A 23895-nucleotide genomic window follows, 5' to 3' on the forward strand; every position below is an offset into this window, starting at 1 on the left:
AATGTTTTGTGTAGTTTACGGATGCTCCAATCGTTCAAACCGAGAAAAGGGAAAGGGATTTTACAAAGTACCAAAGATTGTCACTCATAAAGGTGAGAAATATAAAAAGTTCACAGAACAACGCCGTAAAAAGTGGATTTTTAACGAACGTCTGCGGTCGGGAGGAGCAGAGTCTGTTAATGCCCGTGTCTGCAGCGACCACTTCGTCGGAAGTATGTTAGCTAGCCAATTAGTTTTTTGTGTCTGTGTTTGTATAGCCTTAGGTTGTCGTTAAATGTTCATTTACTTAGTAATGATTATTAAGTTACCGGCAGTCTAATATGGACTTCACTGGGGCTTTTTAGGCTGCCCTAGCGCTTTGGGTGACCTTGAGTCGGTAGATTGGGCTCTGATGGTCAACCTAGGGTACCAAAAAACTAAACCCAAATCAGAGGCGTCTCTTAAACGAGAGCAGAGGATGAAGCTCAGTGAAGACCAACAAAGACGGTCGGAATGTTCTTAGGCTATGTTGGATCTCCAACAGACAGATGAGAGCCCGGATCTGACACAGACAGCCGAAAGCTCCAAACCGCAGCAGCCAGCTGACAACAACCCACAATCAGAGGGGATCAGTGGGAATGGAACATTAAAGGATCAAGGTGACCAGCATTATTATTAATTGTTATTAATTATTATTAATTGTTACAAATGTTGAATGTTGTAAAAACGTTGTAAAAAAAGATTACTTCACATAATTAATATTAACTTAAATCAACCTGTATAATTGGACCAGAAAACTTGCATGTTTGTAAAAAGGTTGTTAAAAAGATAACTTAACAGCAATTTGTATAATTCATATTCATGAATTATGTAATTATGCTCCCCACTGATATGTTGCAGGCTATGTAGATGCCGGATGCCAGACTGCACTTACAATGGATTACCATGAGAAGATGGAGGATGTTCAGAGACAAAACACAACAGAGCTGGGAGATCTTCGAGCCAAAGCAATGGACACACAGTTCAACAAGGAGTCCTTTGGAAAAAAAAATGAAGAAAAGACAAGGGGCTCCCAAACTTCTTAGTTTTAATTCCGATTTTTTAATTACAAACATCACCATACTGTACAATTTCTGATTGGTGTTGCACCCCAAGGCTATGTCACTTGCATATCTTGTGCCTGGGGAGGGAGAGTCAGCGACAAACAGATCACAATAGAGAGTGGCCTCCTAAAAAACCTGTTACCTGGAGATATTGGCCTAGCAGACCGTGGGTTCAATATTTGTGATAGTGAGGGATTTTACTGCGCTTCACTACAGATACCTGCATTTACCAAGGGGAGAAAACAGCTGTCAGCGTATGAGGTGGCAGACACAAGAAAAATAGCGAATTTGCGTATTCATGTTGAGAGAGTTATCGGTTTAGTCAGAAGAAAATATCAGATTCTGCCCATAGAGCACATGGCCACAAAACAAGGTTAGGCACTAGCATTGATTGACAAGATTGGGGTTATTTGCTGTATCTTGTCTAATCTTTCGGAGTCCGTTGTCCCATTGGAGTAAGGAGGAGGGAGAGATAGGGATAATAATCAGTCAGTCCAGTACCTGAGCCCTCACACATGTAGTGTCCAATACCTGAGCCCTGCTTCTTGGCTCTGATGATAAGTAAGAGGACAGGGAGTAGTAGTACCTGAGCTCAGACATGTATCAGTCTGTTAATATGTTTTCAACAAGTGTAATCTAGTCCAATTGTACTGGCTATATGTATTATATGTAATGAAATGGATTCTAATCTGTTGTTACACACCGTGTTCTTATTATAACAATTGTTGAAAAATCTAATCTTGTAAATAAACTACCATTTATAATTCTGTCTTCTCAATGGCATTTATTGTTTTCATTTATATTACATAAAAAGCCAGAACTCACAAAGACCACACAAAGCCAGAACCACACAAAAGTCAAAAAAGTTGTACGCCTCCAGTAGTACGATGTCTGAAGGACCAGATAGTTGGTGATGTCAACAGCCTCCACTGTCGGCAAATCTTCAAGTTCGACCCAAAACTCACTCATCTTCATGAGGAACGGGTCACGTCCCACATATCGGTTTACTAACTCCTTGTATCTATTTCTTGAAACTGGTTTAAAATTCATACAATAGGGACTATCCGCAGCGGTTTCCACCATAGACGTATTCTCCATGTTTACTTCCTGCCCCCCATCTGAAATCGCCCCGCCTTCGCGCGTCATAATAATCACGTGACTGAAACCCAGCTATACAACATTTCTGAGCATTCATTTTATAATATTCAAAGATTATTTAGGCTATTGATCAGTTGGGCAGTCGCTCTAAAATGTGACCATTTAGTCTAAAGCCCTGTACATGCTAAAATACAAATACGCACAAACAGGCGTTATTATTCTGCTGCTGTTCATTTCATTTGATTTCAGTGAGTTTTGAGCTTTATTTAAAATGTCATGATTAACACCTCAGTGAGGAACTACACTAGTCATCATTTGAAGTGGATCAAAAAAGTTAATCAATATTGTCCTAAGACAAGAACAAGTATTGTTCAAAATTCATGTATAAACACTTAGGTATAATCAATGTTGTCATCAATGGGATTTCATTCCTCATCACTTTTAATGATGCCCAGATATGATTATTTCTCACATGGTGTGAATTGACTTGTCACACATTTAAGTGTCAGCAGATGAATAATCTCTGTACTGTAAACCAAGCATGAATTGCATGGTTTAACAAATGCCTGAAACAAGTCATGAATAAAAAACAACAAATGAAGCAAAAGCCTTAAATGATAACCAGTTCCCAATTTTGGACACCTGTGACAGGTCAATTGGTACCTAGTGACAAAGAATCATGTCTGGTGACCATCAAAAGCCATTAAGGATGACATTTCTTTAATGAGAACATAGACTTATAACGGACTTTCATGTTATGCACGAATTGTTAAAGAAACACATTTTGAATTTAGAACAACTTTGATGAAAGGTTTTGATCCACTTCAAACGTTGACTAGTATACATTATCCATAATTCTGTCATCAGTCCTTTTATAGTCTGGATATTTCCCAATAATCATTTTATATTTGTTGTCACTGGTTATTGTCTACAGTTAATTAGATATTTTCACATATTTGTGTAATGTGTGTGTAGGGTGGAGATGTATTTGCAGTGGATAAGAACAGATATTCAGATGAATCTACAGCGCTGGAATCTACAGCTGTGGTACGTACACATTTTTTATTATGACACATGTATAAATTTGACTTACTAATACGTTACTAATAGTACAGAAACACAACATATAGATATAAATGACACAATGATGATGATCACTGAACTGAATCCACTGTACTGTGACTCTCTGTCACATCAGTTCACATGTGTTATCGATAGCTTTTTTTCTGATGTGTCTAAGTGGTCGTTGTCACGGCTACATGTCTGTTTCTGTGGCTGTGTGCTAGTGTTTATTTGTGTGTGCAGGAGCAGGCGGAGGAGGAAACAATGCATCACATGTGACGGGGATGTGAACGCAGACAAATCAGCAGCAACCATCGGCAAACTCTGCAAGGCCAAGTCTCAGACTCTCATGTCGTGGAGACGCTGTGTCTTTCGTTGCAAAAAGAAGACCCTTTGTTTGCCCTGCCATCATAACACAACTGAAAATGAATGGTTCAATTTTATTTACAACACTGTTCCAGAAAAGTACAAACCGAATGTTCAAGTTTGTGCAGCGCATTTCCAGACGACTGCTTCACGAATGCTTTGGTTGAAAGTAGGGCTATTCCAACCATTAAAACTTTACAAGGACAGTCTGGCGCTTCCGGTTTGCAGCCTGTAAGTATATTTTCACTGTAAAACACTTTGTTAGGGACTAACGTGAGTTGACTTTGTCGTATGTTTGTGATCTGCAAATGCAGACATGCGCGCAACGTGAAAAAAGACAACATGAGTCCTAATAATGAGTAATAATGTTCCACTAGAGGCAACAAATGTTGTGTTTATATTGTCTTTTATTAAGTATTTATTTAGGGTTTAGTGTTTATTGTCTTTGTTGAGTTGCGATGAGATGTGGCCTAACACTGGTTGATCAAGAAGGGCAAAAGCGCTCCCGTAATTTTATTATGTTGCTCGCGTTGTTTTATAATGTAACCATTCCCTGCTGTAGTGTGAGCTTTTTAACATCGTATATAAAACGGGGTGTCCGCGGATCCTTAAAATGTCTTAAAAAGTCTTAAAGTCCAGATGGGGGAGGTCTGGGTGGGGAAGTTCCAGCCCTTGGGGACGCGCCAGGGCGCGGAGCCCCAGGTGGCTTGACAGGGGTAGTCCTGGGGGGAACTGTTCTTGTCCCCTGCAGGACTGCTGGGCTGGACCATGGCTGGGCAGCCGGGCTTGACGGCGGCGGCTGGGCAGCCGGGCTTGACGGCGGCGGCTGGGCAGCCGGGCTTGGTTCCGGCTCCTGGACCGGGCTTGGTTCCGGCTCCTGGGAGGAATCTGCGGCCGGGCTGGACGCTCGGACAGTCACCTCCCCACGGCGCCCCCCCCAAAAAATATTTGGGTTTTGGGACCACCGGACTCGGGACCACACGTCGCCTCTTCTTTCTCCCCCGCTTGCCAGCAGGGCTGTTGGGCGGTGGAGTGGCTACCGGAGGCAAGGAGAGACCCACGAACCCCATCCGCAGGACCTGGTCCTCCGGGGTGGAAACCAGGGGTGGTGAAGTGCTCGGCGAGATAGGGTCCCGGCTCTCCTCACGGTGCATCGCGTACCGGAGAAGGTCAGTGAAACCCAAGGGCCGCAGCATCCTTACCTCTGAGGGCTTGAGGGGTTCATCGAGGCAGCTGTTGAAAATGACTTTGAGTTCCGCCTCGGTGAACCCTGAATTGCCCGCAGAGGCTAGGAACTCCCAGGCAAAGTCCCTTATGTCGGACCCCTTCTGCCGGAGGCCGTATAGTACGTGCGCTTGGCGGCAACGTAGAGCCGCCAAGGAGGTGGAACTCTCTGCCTGCTGGGTTCTGTCTGGCTCGTGCATTCTGTCATGAGCTCTGGTGTGAGACATGGCGTGAGAACCCAAGTGCAGGCAGACGACAAGGCGGATGAAGGGGTTAACAAATGTATTTATTTAACAAAGACAAAAAGGCAAAACAAAACCCACTATGGGGAAAACAAGACTGGGTAAACTAAAACAACACAAGAACACGGACTAACTCAACTAAGAAAACAAAGACTTGACACAATAAACTAACACTTACTAAGACACGTTGGAAACAGGAAACTGGAACAACAACTTGGCATAACATTAACAGGAACGAGTACAAGAACATGTACCTCAAACAATGCACGAGCAACGAGACAAAGAAACATGAGGACTCTTTATAGGGAAGGTAATTAACACAAACTAGGAAACAGGAGGGTTGGGCAATGACGCGACTTGAGGAGAGTATGGAAGACCGCAAGGGTCAAAAATATCTCTCCCCACATGAAACAGAGGATTCTGTATGATTCCACCTTTAAACCAAGAAATACCTGACAAGGAGAGGTGGAACCATGACACAACCAGTAACTGACTTACTTGTACATACTGGTACCGCAGCTCTTTCACTCTATCAGAGTTCCTCTCAAATGGTACCCTGTAAATTTCCTTCATTGTCATCTGATGCTTCTTCAATATCCGGTCTATCGTGGAGATGCTTATAGAGTTGACATTTTGGAATATGGCATTGTCTTGTATGATTGCAGCGCGGAACTGTCTCAATGTGATGGCATTATTTGTTAGGACCATGTTACAGATCTCTTGTTCTTGGTGTTCATCGAGAAGTTTTCCTCTGCCACCAGTGCAAGGTTGTCGTGTAATCCTAGACATAGAATTCAAAGGACAACACTCCATTCGTAATGTATACCTTATGTTTTCCTTACAGAGTGAGTTACCCATGTTATTGTATTGTTGTTTTGCTTACAGTAACTGAACCACAATCATAATGCATCACTGCACAGTGACTGGAATACTACTGTAAACTGCATCATCAATACTGTAGAAAATAAACTATTCCATACTTGATATATGTGTGAGTAGGGTGGAGATGTGTTAACAGTGGATATGAACAGATATTCAGATGAATCTGCAGTGCTGGAATCTACAGCTGTGGTACGTACACATTTTTGATTATGACACATGTATAAATGTGACTATTACACTTTACTAATAGTACAGAAACACAACATATAGATATAAATGACACAATGATGATGATCACTGAACTGAATCCACTGTACTGTGACTCTCTGTCACACATCAGTTCACATGTGTTATCGTCACCGTGTATCTGATGTGTCTAAGTGGTCGTCGTCACGGCTACATGTCAGTTTCTGTGGCTGTGTGCTAGTGTTTATTTGTGTGTGCAGGAGCAGACGGCTGGGGGGGATGTCACATGTGACAGGGATGTGAACGCAGACAAATCAGCAGCAAACATCAGCAAACTCTGCAAGGTCGAGTCTCAGACTCTCATGTCGTGGAGACGCTGTGTCTTTCGTTAAAAAAAGTAAGACCCTTTGTTTAGCCCGGCTAAATTGAGACAACTGAAAACGAATGGTTCAATTATATTTACAACACTGTTCAAGTTTGTGCGGCTCATTTCCAGACGGCTGCTTCACGAACGCTTTGGTTAAAAGTGGGGCTATTCCAACCATTAAAACTTTACAAGGACAGTCTGGAGCTTCTGATTTACAGCCTGTAAGTATATTTTCATTGTAAAACACTTTGTTACGGACTAACGTCAGTTGACTTTGTCGTATGTTTGTGATCTGCAAATGCAGACGTGCGCGTGAAAAAAGACAACATGAGTCCTAATAATGAGTAATAATGTTCCACTAGAGGCAACAAATGTCTTGTTTATATTGTCTTTTATTAAGTATTTATTTAGGGTTTATTGTCTTTGTTGAGTCGCGATGAGATGTGGCCTAACACTGGTTGATCAAGAAGGGCAAAAGCGCACGCGTAATTTTATTATGTTGCTCGCGTTGTTTTATAATGTAACCATTCCCTGCTGTAGTGTGAGCTTTTTAACATCGTATATAAAACAGGGTGTCCGCGGATCCTTAAAATGTCTTAAAAGTCTTAAATTCCATAATGTCAAAACAAGGCATTAATTAGCATTACAGTTTTTCTCAAATGCTTTGGCTCATTTCTTGAAACAGAAACTACATTCTCAAAATTCTAAGATCATTTGGCAAAACAGTCTTACAGTTCAGCACAACACTATTCATCACTTGCAAAAGCTAATATCTCTCCCAAAACTTTTCACTCATGCCTCAAAACTTAATTCCTTTCCCAAATAAAGAGTCAGTGCCACGAAAATGACAAAGATCCTTCTCAAATGCTTTGACTCATTTCTTGAAACAGACCGGACGCTCTCAACACTCTTGCTGCTTTTGCCAAAATAACGTGGATGTTTCGGCACAACACCATGGTTCACCTGCAAAAACTCATACCTCACTCATGTGTCAAAACTAAATTAACTTCTCATTTAAACAGTCAGTGCCCCCAAAATGCTTCACCCCTTTGGCATTGTGTAAGCACTATATCATAAAGTCAAAATATTTAGATGTTTTGTCACTATGGCAGAGGACCATTGAAACATCGCTCATGTCCACCTTTCAGTCTTGGCCCATTCCTTCATTGACAATAGTTACTGTTCTGTTTTTTGTCTAGCTAACAGAATGCAATTGTGTATAAAACTGAAAAAAAAAGAAATAGGATTTTAGGGTAAGAGTAGCCTCCAAGGTTTGACATCACACATTTTAATCATTATCTTTCACACACATAAAGTTACGTCAATACATAAGAGTAAAAAGAAAATGTATACACCATAGTAAAGTGTAATATAAATACACAAATAAAAAACAATTCAAATTAAATGCAGCCTAGAGTGCTGTAAATAAAGCTGGAGTTTCACAACTAACAGTTCTTCACTGGTCGCTGTCTTCACCCTCCCGCTCCTGGGCATCATCCTCATCCTCCTGGGCATCATCCTCACCCTCCTGTCCATCATCCTCACCCTCCTGTCCATCATCCTCACCCTCCTGTCCATCATCCTCACCCTCCTGTCCATCATCCTCACCCTCATGTCCATCATCCTCACCTTCCTGTCCATCATCCTCACCCTCCTGTCCATCCACACGCTGCTGTCTGTCTGGCCACAGATTCTCGTCCACATAACAGCGTATATTCTCTCTTGCGCTGCAACGAGGGAAGAAACGGCTTGCATGTCTCAACCGTCCCCTACACTGATCTCCTGTAATATCCTCACACGCAGTGTCCATTGCATGGAGGAGTGACCTCTGATCTTGAGCCCGATGCTCATACACTCTCTACCTCCAAGCGGAGAAAAAGGAACATTAGGCTGCACTCGGTTACCTACCTCTGCCATTGTGAGGTCACGGTCGATGATATGGTCTATAATTGTGGACCGAATTTCATCTGGGACAGCATGGTGTCTTGGTGCTCCCCTGCCTCTTCCCCCTATTCCACCACCAAGCACCCTTGCTCTTCCTCTTCCTCGAGCATGCATTTGCCCTTGTTCATTTTCTTGGCCAGGTGCCTCCATGTTCAGAAATTATACTGGTCCTGCATGGTCAAGCTCTTACAGTTTTTCTCAATTGCTTTGGCACATTTTTCGCAACAGTCTTAACATTCTCTAAACTGTGAGTGCAAATGTCACAACTGTTTGCTGGAACCTTAGAACTTTATTGCATGTGTGCAAAATGAAGTTACTCACCCAAAACATTTAATTCATGCTTCAAAACCTAGTTATCTTGTCAGTAATTTGGCCAAGGCCACCAAAATATAAAGTACTTTTGTCATCGTGTGAGCCACACTGGTCAAAATGTTTAGTTGTTTTTTCACCATGACCGTCACCCATGGAAATAAAGGTTTCATAAAAAAAAAAATTGAGAAGAGTCAATGGTACACAGAAAAAAAAGTAAATGAACATTTTGATTTATTCAGTACATTTATGTTTGTGTGTGTATTACATGTAAACTGAAATCTTGCTTGTCCAATTGCTGTACATTTCATATTTCTAATGGTATGTTACAACAAAAATACAATAGTAAATAACTACAAAATAACCTCCATGAAAAACTAACTATTCTTCTTGGACATCCTGTCGCTCTTGTTGGTCAGGCCAAAGATTTTCATCAACATCACATCTTATGTTTTCCATTGTCATGCACCGGGGAAAAAATCTCCTTGAATGCCGCACCCATTATCAGGATCTGCAAGGAAGACAATGCAGGGAGAACCCAATATGCAGGCAGAGACAGGCAGTGGATGAAGGGGTTAACAGATTTATTATATATATAACAAGACCAAACGGCAAAACAAAAACCCACGAGGGGGAAAACAGGACAGGATAATATATAAACTTAAACAAGGACTAGGACACTGACTTACAACTAAACTAAGAAAACAAACACTTGAGACAAACACTAAACTGACACTTACTATACACGAGGGAACAGGAACAAGGAAACAAGCATAAGGCAAAAAGGCATTCACAGGAACAGGAACAGGAACAGACTCTAACACAGCACAAAGCAAAACAACTGCAAGGACCAACAGTTACAAGTACAGCTTACAATGCACGAGCCCAGGACAAAGAAACATGAGGACTCTTAATGGGGAACAAACACGATAATTAATAGGGACCAGGTGACACATATCAAACACTAAGGGAAGGCTAACGAGACTGAAAGGGCGGGGACACAGACGAGACTCGGGGAGAGTATTGAAAGCCACAAGGTCAAAATGTCTCTCCCCACATGAAACAGAGGATCCTGTATGATTCCACCTCTAGAACAAGAAATACCTGACAAGGTGAGGTGGAATCATGACACCCATCCCCTGCAATGATCAGCTGTGATGTCCTCACATGCAGCATTCATGGCATCCAACAGAGACATCTGATCTTGTGGTCTATGATAGGACTGCACGATTTGAAGAAAAAATCTAATTGTGATTTTTCTGACCAAAATTGCGATTTAAAATGCAATTTGACTACTATTTCAAATAAAAAGAGCTAGGTTTGTTGTTTTTGTTTTAACAGCATGCATCAAAGAAAGACATGCAAAAATGTCATGACAAATTAAGAGAATAACAACAGTATTTTAAATAGTTAAACTAACAAGTATAAACTAGGGATGGGCATTTAAGGCAAAAATAATATTAGAAGATCGATGAGAACTATTCGAAGATTATTCAAAATTCGCACCCCTCCCCCATATGGACGCAATTACAGAATTGCACGCACATAAACGGAGAGAGAGAGACCACTTTAAAACTGTGACGACACACTGCTTTATTTATTATGGAATAGGCAATCTTACATCAAGCTAAACATTAAGGTAACGCACTGAAACATTAATATATTAACAACCGAAAGACAGCACTTATTAACAGTACGTCGATCAGCTTCAACCGCTCATAATGCTACGACATTTCCTTGTAAAATATGAGTATGCACATTTATACCAACAAAAAAACAGCAGGGTGATTGATCAAGGAAAATATAATAAAGGCATAAATATTTTAGACCAGACATGCGATAAAACGTATTAACCGTATGACGGCATTTATTAACAGTCCGGAAGGATTTAATGAATTAACAGCTCAAAAGGCTTCAGTTTCTATTGTCATGAAAAAGTTTCTCCAGACTGGCAGTGATCGTTTTTCTAGACTAACAGTAAACTCGGGAGGTACACATTTTTAAAGCCCTCTCCTTCGACAAAGCTGATCGGAAGCGAATCCTTAGCGATCATTTTAGTAATTAAAGCCGTTATTTGCTCCGCCCGTCTGGCATCCAAATCGGTTGGCCTTGCATTCGTCATAGAATAGTCTGTGATACCTCTGCAGTTGTTGATAGAGATTGGTTGTGTTGCCTCGCGAGGTCGACACAGACTTTCGGCATGTTTTACAAAGCACTTGCTTTGGAAGAACATCATATATGAGTTTGAAATCCAAAATAGTTCCAAACATAAGCGTTGCTTGTTCTTTTAGGTATCAAGTAGTTTGCTGCTGCAGGACTTTGCGCTTCAGCAGACATAACATTACTTTGTTGCGTATTTTTAACTGCTGCTCCCTTTCGCGCTCATCTTTTCCAAATGACGTTCTTTGCTAATTCAAAAGCATGTACAGCGTTAAAATGTCCCCTATTGGTTAAACGTAAAATTGCAGAAGGAAACTGTGAAATACTACGTAGGTGTATTTTATCATATTTAAAGCCCTTAATCGAAATAATCGCAGCTTTTGCGATTTGAACATCGCATCCCTTCAAATTGCGATTTCGGTTTAAAAATGATTAATCGTGCAGGCCTTGTCTATGATCATATACTTTCCACCTCCAAGCAGAAAAAAACTCTTCTATTGGGTTTAGGAATGGAGAGTATGGTGGAAGGAACTCCACTGTTATCCTTTCATGTGCAGCAAACCACTCCCTAACAATGTTGGTTCGGTGGAAGCTGACATTATCCCAGACAACAACATAATTAGGCCAATGTGGTCTCACTAAACCTCTTTCTTGTTCTGGAATCAGGTCTGTGTAAAGTGTGTCTAGGAAGGCCAGGAGCAGTTGGGTTTTATAGGGTCCATATAGGGTTATAGTATATGTGTGGAATGTGCGTGCTCACTCCATTCTCTGAAATGGCAGCACACATTGTAATATTGGCCCCACGTTGGCCTGGGGTGTCAGTTGTGGCTCGGTGTCCAGTGAGATTGCGACCACGTCTCCGCCCTTTGGACAGATTGAACCCGGCCTCGTCCACAAAAACAAGAATATGGGTTGTTTCATGTCCTTCTAACTCCATGATTCTCTACGAAGAAACACAGAAACAAAATAAAGTGAATTTTTTATTCTAGAGTTCAGTAAATGTTTTCTCTTACAGTATTATGGGTTTCTAAAACTTTACAGTAATTACATAATACAGGCATCTTAGAAGTACGGTAAAACTCATTACGTAAGTGCACACCAATAGTTTACTTGGACATACTGGTACCGCAGCTCCTTTACTCTTTCAGTATTCCTCTCAAATGGCACCTTGTAGAGTTGTTTCATAGACATTTGATGTCTTTTCAAAACTCTGTCTATGGTGGAAATGCTGACAGAATCTATGTTTGCGAAGACATAATTGTCATTTATGATTGCACTTTGGATCTCTATTAGCCTGATGGAATTGTTGGCTATGACCATGTTGCAAATGTCTTGTTCTTGCTGATGGTTAAATACAAGGTTGTTGAGCAGTTCTATAGAATGTACAGATAGACTTTCATTTACAATTACAATATTGTTTTTTATAAAAATGCTTTACATAAAACAAACACAAAAATACATATTTACCTGTTTTCCCTACGAAAGGTTTATACAATTGATGACACTGTGGACCTGTTTACATTAGGCTGCACTCTTCCACCAGCCTCTTCCATTGTAAAACCAGATTTATGACATGATCCACAAGTGTGGCTCTGATTTCGTCAGAGACTCTGACTCTTCTATTTCCACCTCTTCCTCTGTTATGTCTTCCTCTAACACCATCACCACGTATTCTTACACGTCTTCCAATTGGTCTTCTACGAGCATGTTGCTGCAGTTCAGGGTTGTGGAAATCCTCCATGGTCAAGAAATGGTATTGATTGTGCTGTGGGCAATCTACTTTTTACTGTATATGCTCCCAAACTTCATTGGTTAAATGGTTAAATGGTTGATTGGTTGACTGGTTGATTCAAATTGTATTGCAATTCGAGGTAATTTGCCAATGTAGCAGACATTACAAGCAATATCAATGTCAGATATTTATGCAATTTACATGCGTGTATACCAGTTTTTGAGAAGTGAATGGATTGTTTTGAATGTGATGGTGTACACGATGAAAAATGATTGAGAAGTTGTGAGGAGTTTGACAGTTTAAGTGAGAATTGACTCATCAGTTTTGATCAACAAGCCCTATGCAATTATTTTTTGTGCAAACTGCAGACGATTGTACTTAATGTTTGACCACATGTGCCAAAGCATTTGCAATTTGCTCAAATCAATAAGAAATTCCAATCTGATGTGAAAAATAAGCTAATTGTTCGGGGATCTGATCTTATTGTTTTGGAAAATACAATTTTCATTTGAGAATTGAGCCAAAGCAATTGAGAAAAACTGTAACATACATGTTTGTCAGCATTCACAGTCATGGACAGCACCTGTTGGTTAACAAAACTTACTGTTTGATTGGTCATCTGAGATGTATGAAACTCTTGCTTCATTAGTCAAGTTCAACTTTCACATGACTGTCAATTTCTGTAATCAATCAAATTTTCCAAGGGATTCATATATGGTATTCATGGTATTATGTTCTTGACTAATTTTGACAATTGAACAGACTTATATGCATGTGATGACTTATACAATGAAATGACGCTGACACGCTTTGGAGCGAACAACCATTAGACTGAGAATCAACAATGTTTAGATCAACAAGATCTAATCACTTGGAAATTGTGCTAAATGTAGGCAACCTGTACTTAATCATTTCAAAGATACATTGAGACATTAACTTAGACATTTGCAATTTGAAGAAACTAACGAGAAATTCAATTCTGTTTCGAACAATTGACATGTGGTTTAGTAGGTTTGTCCATGTTGTTTTGAGAATGTAATTTCTGTTTCTAGAAATGAGCCGAACCAATGGGGAAAAACTGTAAAATGTGTTAAATCCATGTTTCCAAGGTCTTAGAAATGCAATCGAACCAACAACCTTAAGATTTTCTTTTAGAAATCATGTAGGTCTCTGTTTATCGGGCAGAACAAAATAGCCGGAACCAACCAACAGATAACATGTTCGGGGGGTGGGTGTTTGTTGGACTGGATATGTGCAAATTTGTTGCAATGAAATTGGTCTTAAATATCATTCTGCACTATTGAAAAGGTCTTAAATCTAAAACCCTGATAAAAGGTAATACAGTTAGCTATAGTTTTTACCTATTTAACCTAATATAAAAAAATAAAAACTTGACAATCCTTTACATCCTGCAGAAGTTACGGTGGCAAAGTTGATGTATCAGCTTGATCATCTTCATTTTCTGTATCAGATTCGACCTTGAATTCACATGAGGAAGTACTGATTACATTTTATCACCTGTCAGTACAATTGCTTGTGAACATGATGTTTCGAATAAATAGGAGGCGTTACATTTCCGTCAAACGCTTGCAGTATTCAACCAATCACTACACACTGGTTGATCACAAAACTAAATACCTTTATAAGGTTTCTTTTTAGTATGGGAATTTTGACATTATTTTGTGTTTATTTGTCCGTTTCAGTATCAGAAGGGGTGAAAGAGAACTTTCAAGTTTAGTATTTTGTGCTCTGACTCTCTGGGCACGTGCATCTCTACAACCTGTGACACCTGAAGGCTTTTAGTTATTATTCTTCATGAAAGCTGATTTGATACACGTTTGGCTTCTATCAATATAAACTGACAAATAAATAGCATTTATCTTCATGTATAACGTTTTGAATGCTTTGCAGTATTGTTAGAGAGCTTTATACAATAGTTCAGTGCTTAAAGTTTAAACACATGAGAATTATGTGGGCCGGAAGCACTTATAGATAAGTGAAAGACGGGACACGAAAATGAGTGACTGAATGCGCCGCATACACAATATAACATTTCTGAGCATTCATTTTATAATATTCAAAGATTATTTAGGCTATTGATCAGTTGGGCAGTCGCTCTAAAATGTGACCATTTAGTCGCAGTCTAAAGCCCTGTAGATGCTAAAATACAAATACGCACACACAGGCGTTATTATTCTGCTGCTGTTCATTTCATTTGATTTCAGTGAGTTTTGAGCTTTATTTAAAATGTCATGATTAACACCTCAGTAACGAACTACACTAGTCATCATTTGAAGTGGATCAAAAAAGTTAATCAATATTGTCCTAAGACAAGAACAAGTATTGTTCAAAATTCATGTATAAACACTTAGGTATAATCAATGTTGTCATCAATGGGATTTCATTCCTCATCACTTTTAATGATGCCCAGATATGATTATTTCTCACATGGTGTGAATTGACTTGTCACACATTTAAGTGTCAGCAGATGAATAATCTCTGTACTGTAAACCAAGCATGAATTGCATGGTTTAACAAATGCCTGAAACAAGTCATGAATAAAAAACAACAAATGAAGCAAAAGCCTTAAATGATAACCAGTTCCCAATTTTGGACACCTGTGACAGGTCAATTGGTACCTAGTGACAAAGAATCATGTCTGGTGACCATCAAAAGCCATTAAGGATGACATTTCTTTAATGAGAACATAGACTTATAACGGACTTTCATGTTATGCACGAATTGTTAAAGAAACACATTTTGAATTTAGAACAACTTTGATGAAAGGTTTTGATCCACTTCAAACGTTGACTAGTATACATTATCCATAATTCTGTCATCAGTCCTTTTATAGTCTGGATATTTCCCAATAATAATTTTATATTTGTTGTCACTGGTTATTGTCTACAGTTAATTAGATATTTTCACATATTTGTGTAATGTATTTGCAGTGGATAAGAACAGATATTCAGATGAATCTACAGCGCTGGAATCTACAGCTGTGGTACGTACCCATTTTTAATTATGACACATGTATAAATTTGACTTACTAATACGTTACTAATAGTACAGAAACACAACATATAGATATAAATGACACAATGATTATGATCACTGAACTGAATCCACTGTACTGTGACTCTCTGTCACACATCAGTTCACATGTGTTATCGGTAGCTTTTTTTCTGATGTGTCTAAGTGGTCGTCGTCACAGCTACATGTCGGTTTCTGTGGCTGTGTGCTAGTGTTTATTTGTGTGTGCAGGAGCAGGCGGAGGAGGAGGAGGAGACCATGTGTCACATTTGACGGAGATGTGAACGCAGACAAATCAGCAGCAACCATCGGCAAACTCTGCAAGGCCGATTCTCAGACTCTCATGTCGTGGAGACGCTGTGTCTTTCGTTGCAAAAAGAAAGACCCTTTGTTTGCCCAGCCAAAATAACACAACTGAAAAGGAATGGTTCAATTTTATTTGTTCCAGAAAAGTACAAACCGAATGTTCAAGTTTGTGCGGCTCATTTCCAGACGACTGCTTCACGAACGCTTTGGTTAAAAGTGGGGCTATTCCAACCATTAAAACTTTACAAGGACAGTCTGGCGCTTCCGGTTTGCAGCCTGTAAGTATATTTTCACTGTAAAACACTTTGTTAGGGACTAACGTGAGTTGACATTGTCGTATGTTTGTGATCTGCAAATGCAGACATGCGCGCAAGTGAAAAAAGACAACATGAGTCCTAATAATGAGTAATAATGTTCCACTAGAGGCAACAAATGTCATGTTTATATTGTCTTTTATTAAGTATTTATTTAGGGTTTAGTGTTTATTGTCTTTGTTGAGTTGCGATGAGATGTGGCCTAACACTGGTTGATCAAGAAGGGCAAAAGCGCTCGTGTAATTTTATGTTGCTCGCGTTGTTTTATAATGTAACCATTCCCTGCTGTAGTGTGAGCTTTTTAACATCGTATATAAAACAGGGTGTCCGCGGATCCTTAAAATGTCTTAAAAAGTCTTAAATTCCATAATGTCAAAACAAGGCATTAATTAGCATTACAGTTTTTCTCAAATGCTTTGGCTCATTTCTTGAAACAGAAACTATAATATAAATACACAAATAAAAAACAATTCAAACTATATGCAGCCTAGAGTGCTGTAAATAAAGCTGGAGTTTCACAACTAACAGCTATTCACTCGTCGCTGTCCTCACCCTCCCGCTCCTGGGCATCATCCTCATCCTCCTGTCCATCATCCTCATCCTCATGTCCATCATCCTCACACTCCTGTCCATCATCCTCACCCTCCCGCTCCTGTCCATCATCCTCATCCTCATGTCCATCATCCTCACACTCCTGTCCATCATCCTCACACTCCTGTCCATCATCCTCACCCTCATGTCCATCATCCTCACCCTCCTGTCCATCCACACGCTGCTGTCTGTCTGGCCACAGATTCTCGTCCACATCACAGCGTATATTCTCTCTACATTGATCTCCTGTAATATCCTAACACTCAGTGTCCATTGCATGGAGCAGTGACCTCTGATCTTGAGCCTGATGCTCATACACTCTCCACCTCCAAGCGGAGAAAAACTCATAGCATTGAGGAAAGGAGAGTAAGGTGGTAGGAACACCATGACCATCCTTGGATGAGTAGTGAACCAGGCCCTGATGAGCGGGCCTCGGTGGAAATTCACATTGTTCCATACAATGACATATTGAGGCATGTGAGGCCCTACGGGACCTCTCTCATTTTCAGGGATCAAATCAATATGAAGGCGGTCCAAGAAGACGAGGAGCTTCTTTGTATTGTATTGGCCAAGACTGGGGATGTGAGTGGCCACACCATTCTCAGATATGGCAGCACACATAGTTATATTGCCCCCTCGCTGGCCTGGGACATCCACCGTGGCCCGTTGGCCAATAATATTACGGCAACGTCTTCGGCCCTTGGCCAGGTTGAAGCCAGCTTCATCCACAAACACGAGGGTGTGTTGGGTCTCCATTCCTTCCAATGCCATTATTCTCTACAATAGCGTAAAAAAACCCCATCAAATCAGTCATACAGAAGAGTCATACAGTACAGTTACAGACAATTACATAGGCACTAATTGCAGCTCTATGACCCTTTTTCTTATTGTTTGTTATTTTCTTCAAAATCAGGATAATAATGATAATTTCATCATACAGTAAACTGCAGTTTTTAGGGGAATTGTGGAAGTCAGATAAATCAAATACTTTCATACCTGGATACACAAATCAGGTTAAGTGGGTACTGAAGCAAAACAAGTTTGGGAACCACTGCTTTATTGTAAAAAGGTTATAATGATGGACAACCAGTAACTGACTTACTTGTACATACTGGTACCGCAGCTCTTTCACTCTATCAGAGTTCCTCTCAAATGGTACCCTGTAAATTTCCTTCATTGTCATCTGATGCTTCTTCAATATCCGGTCTATCGTGGAGATGCTTATAGAGTTGACATTTTGGAATATGGCATTGTCTTGTATGATTGCAGCGCGGAACTGTCTCAATGTGATGGCATTATTTGTTAGGACCATGTTACAGATCTCTTGTTATTGGTGTTCATCGAGAAGTTTTCCTCTGCCACCAGTGCAAGGTTGTCTTGTAATCCTAGACATAGAATTCAAAGGACAACACTCAATTCGTAATGTATACCTTATGTTTTCCTTACAGAGTGAGTTACCCATGTTATTGTATTGTTGTTTTGCTTACAGTAACTGAACCACAATCATAATGCATCACTGCACAGTGACTGGAATACTACTGTAAACTGCATCATCAATACAGTACAGGGTTCCTCAATTAGTTTTCACTAAGGGCCAAATTCTACCAACAATAGAAAGTCAAGGGCCACCAGTTATAATCTGATGACTACAATGTTTGTTCTGCGATTATTATTGTTGTTATTATTATTCAATTTACTGTTGTTAATTTGTAATCACTGTGTGATCAAAACTGAGGAAATAGAACTAATAAAAGATTTTGTATAATCACTGTAGTAGAGTAGGCGGGGCGAGACCGTGGTTCGAGGCCGGTGTGCGCACAGCTGGCGCTAATTCACAATTACTCACCGGACTCGAACCACGGTCTCGCCCCGCCTACTCTACTACAATCACAAAAAAAAAAAATTATTAGTTCTATTTTCTCAGTTTAGATCACACAGTTACATTATATTACATAAACATTACTTTGTATTGCTAAAAAACATTATGTTGCAGAATCAAAAAAATCTGGATCCTGTTTTCCATCCATATCAAGACGTTCTGTTCATCTCCACACTGGATCTATTTCCTTCGCTTTCCGAAAAAAGGAGAATAAATTATTAGACCTATCAGCATTAATATTTTTATTGTTTTTACAATTTTTGGTGATCAAAATGACATAGTATTACTGATGTCTATTCACCATTCAATGAGAGAAGTGACAGCGACCAGCTGAAGCAATGCCTCTGATGTTGGGGCAATATTCTGTTGTTGCAATCCTGAGACACTGATCAAGATGTGTACTGGATAATCTGTTTCTATCCTGGTTCTTGATGTTATTCATTATAGAAAATGACGACTCGCAGATGTAGGTGGAGGGAAACATTGAAAGTAGAAACATTGCAATGACTCTGCTGTTCTTGAATTTATCTTGAGAAACAATTTTGGTCCAAAAGTCATTCACATTAGACGCCTTGTGTTGCTCTCTGAGTAAATCAGACTTTGACATTTCCAAAATCTCCAGCTGCAAAGATGTTTCATCTACGCATGGGATCAAGCTTTTAGCCTCAGCAGTCCACTGTCCATCTTGCTGGAACTGAGAATGGATGTCTTAGGAAGAGAAGTAGTTCACTCGACAAGTTAAAGCTCTCAAATCGCTCCTTGAAATGATCTGCCAGTCTCGTGACGAAGTCGGGCATTAGCGGGTCTTCTCGCATATGCCGTTTCTCGCAATGCTGTTGCAAATGTGGAAAGTGTAGCTTTCTTCCTTGAAGATCCCGTTCAAATAGAGTCAGTTGTAAGCGGAAAGCTTCAACAGCTTTGTGCATGTCTGCAATAGTGTGGTTCTTGCCTTGCAATTGCAAATTAAGCTGATTTAGATGAGACATGATATCGCTCAAAAAACGCACGTATCCCATCTCTGTGCTGTCGTTCAAAACCTCAAAAAATTCTCTGCTTTCTGACTTTGGATGCTACTTAAAAATGTACATAGTTCATTTTGTAAGTCACACACTCTCTCCAGCACACGACCTTTGCTTAGCCACCGGATATCGTTGTGCAGCAAAAGATTGCGCTGTTCTGCAGACATTTCCTCCAGTAAAGACGATGTTGCAGACTCGAGCTCTCGCGAATAAAGTTTACCAGCCTCGTCACAGTATCCATCGTCTCTTTAATTTTTACAGACAATTTGGCGCACAACACCGATTTATGAATTATGCAGTGAAATGCCACAAGTGTCGGGCTGACAGCAGCTAGTCTGCTTATCAGGCCTCTGTGATGTCCAACCATCGAGGGAGCCCCATCAGTAACGACAGACACAACTTTGCTCAAATCCAATTCATTCTTTTTAAAGAATTCTGTTAGTTCGTTAAAAAGTATTTCTACGGTTGTGCGCCCATGCATCGGCAGCAAACAAAGCAGCTCTTCGCTGAAATCCTTCCCATCAAAAAATCTGACAAACACAGACAACTGTTCAATGTCGGTTCGGTCGCAAGAGGAGTCTATTGCGAGAGATATGGCTTCTGCTTTCTTTATGTCGGATAATAGATTAAACAGGCACTCACCCGCCAATGCCTCCACTCTTCTTGTTGCAGTGCAATTAGATAACGGAACCTGCTGTAATAGCTCCGTGACCATTTTCTTTGTTTTCGCGTCGTGATTTAGAACTTCAAATCTGCTTCAAGTTCCCAAATTGATTTAAAAATCGAGATTCATTTTTTTTATCCATACTGCACAGCCCTAGTCCACATCACAGCTCATATTCTCTCTTGCGATGCAACGAGGGAAGAAACGGCTTGCATGTCTCAACCGTCCCCTACACTGATCTCCTGTAATATCCTCACACGCAGTGTCCATTGCATGGAGGAGTGACCTCTGATCTTGAGCCCGATGCTCATACACTCTCTACCTCCAAGCGGAGAAAAAGGAACATTAGGCTGCACTCGGTGACCTACCTCTGCCATTGTGAGGTCACGGTCGATGATATGGTCTATAATTGTGGACCGAATTTTATCTGGGACAGCATGGTGTCTTGGTGCTCCCCTGCCTCTTCCCCCTTTTCCACCACAACGCACCCTTACTCCTCTTCCTCGAGCAGGCAGTTGCCCTTGTTCATTTACTTGGCCAGGTGCCTCCATGTTCAGAAATTACACTGGTCCTGCACGGTCAAGCTCTTAACATACATGTTTGGCAGCATTCACAGTCATGGACAGCACCTGACGGGTCATCTGAGATGTGTGAAAGTCTTCCTTCATTAGTCAAGTTCTACTTTCACCTGCTGTAATCAATAAAATTTTCCAAGGGATTCATATATGGTATTCATGGTATTATGTTCTTGACTAATTTTGACAATTGAACACACTATTGTGCATGTGATGACTTATACAATGAAATGACGCTGACACGCTTTGGAGCGAACAACCATTAGACTGAGAATCAACAATCAGTTTAGATCAACAAGATCTAATCACTTGGAAATTGTGCTAAATGTAGGCAACCTGTACTTAATCATTTCAAAGATGTACTGAGACATTCACACATTAACTTAGAAATTTGCAATTTGATGAAACTAACGAGAAATTCAATTCTGTTGTGAACAGTTGACATGTGGTTTAGTAGGTTTGTCCATGTTGTTTTGAGAATGTAATTTCTGTTTCTAGAAATGAGCCGAACCAATGGAGAAAAACTGTAAAATGTCTTAACTCCATGTTTCCAAGGTCTTAGAAATGCAATCGAACCAACAACCTAAAGATTTTATTTTCTTTTAGAAATCATGTACGTCTCTGTTTGTCACACAGAACAAAATAGCCGGAACCAACAGATAACATGTTCGGGGGGTGGGTGTTTGTTGGACTTGATATGTGCAAATTTGTTGCCATGAAATTGGTCTTAAATATCATTCTGCACTATTGAAAAGGTCTTTAAAAGTCTTAAATCTAAAACCCTGATAAATGGTAATACAGTAAGCTATAGTTTTTACCTATTTAACCTAATATAAAAAAATAAAAACTTACCAATCCTTTACATCCTGCAGAAGTTACGGTGGCAAAGTTAATGTATCAGCTTGATCATCTTCATTTTCTGTATCAGATTCGACCTTGAATTGAAATGAGGAAGTACCCATTACATTTTATCACCTGTCAGTAAAATTGCTTGTGAACATGATGTTCCGAATAAATAGGAGGCGTTACATTTCTGTCAAACGCTTGCAGTATTCAACCAATCACTACACACTGGTTGATCACAAAACTAAATACCTTTATAAGGTTTCTTTTTAGTATGGGAATTTTGACATTATTTTGTGTTTATTTGTCCGTTTCAGTATCAGAAGGGGTGAAAGAGAAATTTCAAGTTTAGTATTTTGTGCTCTGACTCTCTGGGCACGTGCATCTCTACAACCTGTGACACCTGAAGGCTTTTAGTTATTATTCTTCATGAAAGCTAATTTGATGCACGTTTGGCTTCTATCAATATAAACTGACAAATAAATAGCATTTATCTTCATGTATAACGTTTTGAATGCTTTGCAGTATTGTTAGAGAGCTTTATACAATAGTTCAGTGCTTAAAGTTTAAACACATGTTTCCTTCGTAAGTTTCACATTCATAGAATACACACAAACACATTTCGTTATGTTTGCTGTTTTTTTACCTTATCCGGGAAAATTCTTGTATTCTGCATATTTATTTCAGTTGCAAGATTGAGAGCTTCACTCGTCTGCTCTTTCGGTCCTTCACCTCTTACCTGCGAATTACGTCTTTGGGGGCGGAAGCACTTATAGATAAGTGAAGGACGGGACACGAAAATGAGTGACTGAATGCGCCGCATACACAATATAACATTTCTGAGCATTTATTTTATAATATGCAAAGATTATTTAGGCTATTGATCAGTTGGGCTGCTGCTGCATTTCTGCTGCTGTTCATTTCATTAGATTTCAGTGAGTTTTGAGCTTTATTTAAAATGTCATGATTAACACCTCAGTGAGGAATTACATTATCCATAATTCTGTCATCAGTCCTTTTATTGTCAGGATATTTCCCAATAATAATACAGTTAATTAGATATTTTCACATATTTGTGTAATGTGTGTGTAGGGTGGAGATGTGTTAACAGTGGATATGAACAGAAGTTCAGATGAGTCTATAGCACTGGACTCTACAGCTGTGGTACGTACACATTTTTGATTATGACACAAGTATACATTTGACTTACTAATATGTTACTAATAGTACAGAAACACAACATATAGATATAAATGACACAATGATTATGATCACTGAACTGAATCCACTGTACTGTGACTCTCTGTCACACATCAGTTCACATGTGTTATCGGTAGCTTTTTTTCTGATGTGTCTAAGTGGTCGTTGTCACGGCTACATGTCGGTTTCTGTGGCTGTGTGCTAGTGTTTATTTGTGAGTGCAGGAGCAGACGGCTGGGGGGGCTGTCACATGTGACCGGGATGTGAACGCAGACAAATCAGCAGCAAACATCAGCAAACTCTGCAAGGCCGATTCTCAGACTCTCATGTCACTTAGGTAGCACGTCCATCCTTCTACTCCAATCCTCTTGTTATCATTCTATCTCTCCGAAAGCTGTTTCATCCAATAATAATCTTAACTGTTTGATCAGAACTTTTCTATATTAAACATTCACATTCACTCAGGCGGCCTCTCGGAAGAAGAAGTTGAAGAGGAGACCACGACCCCGTCAGCAGCTGCGGCAGAAGCAACGCATATTTGCGGAGACATGCGGAGAACAGACTACTGACTATACCTCTTCTATAATTATTGAGGTTATTTTTACTGAAATAAAGAGTTTAATCTAACAGTGAACTTCGTGTATTCTTCTACTGAACACTTTTTTCACATGATAGATGAACATCTACGCAGTTGTTCACAGGAGTTATCATGGCTGGTATACAAAGTTTTGAACATTTTAATATGCTGCCTGTGAGTTGTGAAATTCTCTTGTTTAGTAGTTTTTTAATGTAGGCCACTTTTTCACTGACTGGGGAT

General features: G+C 39.9%; 1 long non-coding RNA gene across 1 annotated transcript; it reads left to right on the plus strand.

Annotated features, from left to right (window-relative positions):
• Window positions 1–6161: 6161 nt before the first annotated feature.
• LOC130416201 (uncharacterized) lies at window positions 6162–23706 on the plus strand. The gene is made up of 7 exons (XR_008906049.1): window positions 6162–6539; window positions 6639–6730; window positions 15606–15658; window positions 15919–16271; window positions 22971–23042; window positions 23303–23415; window positions 23544–23706. It is a non-coding gene; the product is annotated as an uncharacterized LOC130416201 (long non-coding RNA).
• Window positions 23707–23895: the final 189 nt, after the last annotated feature.

This window comes from Triplophysa dalaica, unplaced genomic scaffold, assembly GCF_015846415.1.
Source record: "Triplophysa dalaica isolate WHDGS20190420 unplaced genomic scaffold, ASM1584641v1 Contig1, whole genome shotgun sequence".
Lineage (NCBI taxonomy): Eukaryota > Metazoa > Chordata > Actinopteri > Cypriniformes > Nemacheilidae > Triplophysa > Triplophysa dalaica.